Consider the following 2,249-nt stretch of genomic DNA (forward strand, 5'->3'; position numbering starts at 1 on the left):
CCTCTTGAGAGGCAGCTTCACAGGAAGTTTCTGTCTGAAGAGTGAGTGATCAATTCTCCCACGGTTTACCTTTGTCAAGTGCTGGTTGGGGACATACATCCACCGACAGCACAGAGAGGCGCCGTCGCCCTAAAGGACTTCATGGCTGTGCCCCTGCGAAGGCCGGGGGACGGTGGGGGGGAGGCCGCCGCGCCCCACCCGCAGCCACAACCTCAGCCAGAGCAGGCGAGTCACGGGGACCTCCACGTGCAGGGCTCGGGGCATGCAGACATGCCGGGAGGCTCTGGGTAATGGGGCCAGGCGGGGCGGCACGCTCTGTGGGGTGGCCGGTCGGCCGAGCCCAGTCTGCCTGTGACACGTCCCACACAGCCGCAGAGGGACGCTGGCGGCCTGGACAGAGGGCGAGCGCCAAGTGTAGACCCGGGCTCTGGTGGCACCGTTGCCGCTGCCGCCCCCTCCCCTGGCCCCGTCGCTCACCCAGGGTCCTGGCGAGTCGCCCGGAACACAGCCTGCTTGTCCCTTGATGAAGGGGCGGCCGAGCTCAGACAGCGGCCCCGCAGGAGGTGGCGATGAGTTCATCTCTTGGCCATTTAGAGGACCAACCGCCAAGCACTAGGGCAGAAGACGGGTCAATGGGAGGTCACGCCGGGAGGTCCCCTCGAGAGATCGCCCCCAAAGGGAAATGATGACAACATCCTGTCCCCCAGGAGGTGCCCCAGGTGGGTGAGTCGAGGGAAGGGGCCGTTCCCCTCTGCGAAGACTGTCCTCAGACGGCCCGCACATGTGACGACACCTGCTCGCTGCCACAGCAGGGGCTGCCTGTGCCTCCGACTGAGACAGGGCTTCCTCCCAAACGACCCACGCCTCCTTTTAAAAAAATAATAATGTTTTATCACCACCGTGCTTCGAACCCCGAGTGGCTCCCACTGCACCTAGAATAAAATCGAAACCCCTTACACGGGCCCTCGTGACCGACCCCCAGTCTTCTCTCTCCCCGTCGGCTCACTGGTCTGTCTTCCCTCGGCCTTTCCTTTGGCCTGGGCGGGTCCCCAGGCCCCGGCAGAGCCACTGCTGCTCCACACCGTACCCCTGACCCCCGGGCTGGTGCCCCGAGGAGGAGCCTGAGAGACCTCCCGGAAGGGGGGCTCCGCTCCCTGACGCCAGCTTGTGCTGGGGCACAGAGGCGCTCCATCACGGGGGGCAAGGGACGGGGAGAAAGAGGGATCCACCTACCTGAGTCGCTGAGTCGGGGGGCACAGCACCCAGAGCTGCTGGAGGCGGGGTCCCCCTCCCTGAACCCCGCGTTAATCTCCCGCCCCTGCTCCAGGACTGGCTTTATCCCATAAGGACGGACAGCAAGGACTCCACTCACACCAGGGTGGCCCCTGACTACAGACTCACGGGCCAGTCATGTTTCTTCATTTCCTCAGTTTACACTCTTCCTGCCCCGCGATGTGCCTCGCCCTGGGCCAGGTGCTGGCCCCACGTCCCCCGTCTTCAGGGACCCTTCCCCAAGCCGCTGCAGCTGGGCAGACATGGAACCAACTTCATGCGTGTTGCCCACTGGCCCTTGAAAGGTGTCCACTGGGCCAGAGCCTTGCCCTGAGCCGGTGAGAACTCAGGCAGTGACAGGCCAGGCACGGGCAGCCAGTGGTGGCTGTAGCTTCCACAGACAGGCTCATTCGGCGGCTGATAAGCCCAGTCTGGGCGACAGTCAAAACTTGCTCCTTGACATAATGTGAATCTGCTTCCTGCTGAGTCTGCAGCAACCTGGCTGCTTGCCGTGGGGACACCCTCGCCGCGGAGACCCCCTCGCTGCGGGCACACCCCCGCCCGAGCCCACAGGTGGGGAGGCAAGGTGGATGCCCCGCACCCTCTGGCCTCTCCCTCCAGGCAGGTTCGGGCTCAGCAGAGGCCCCCCCGACGGGCTGAGCCTCCTGGGGGCCGAGTTGGGCCTCTCATAGCTGCCCCCAGCCACCGTGCAGCCAGCACCACTGTCCTGCAAAGGAGCCCTTTTCCCTGTGGGTCTCCGGGACCACGGTGCCCAGGACTCATGCAGCACCAACCGCCCCTCGTAGGAGCTGCCCTGAGCCCAGCACCAGCAAGGGTGCACAGAGAGCTCTGAGGGGTCCTCCTGCCAAGTGCGAAGTGAGAGACTCCTCCCTCTTGGGAGGGGGGACCCCGTCCTGTGCCCTGAACTGGCAAAATTCACTCCCCACATCCACAGAATCAACACACGGCTCTCGTCC

Source organism: Pteropus vampyrus, unplaced genomic scaffold, assembly GCF_000151845.1.
Source record: "Pteropus vampyrus isolate Shadow unplaced genomic scaffold, Pvam_2.0 Scaffold118, whole genome shotgun sequence".
NCBI classification, from domain to species: domain Eukaryota; kingdom Metazoa; phylum Chordata; class Mammalia; order Chiroptera; family Pteropodidae; genus Pteropus; species Pteropus vampyrus.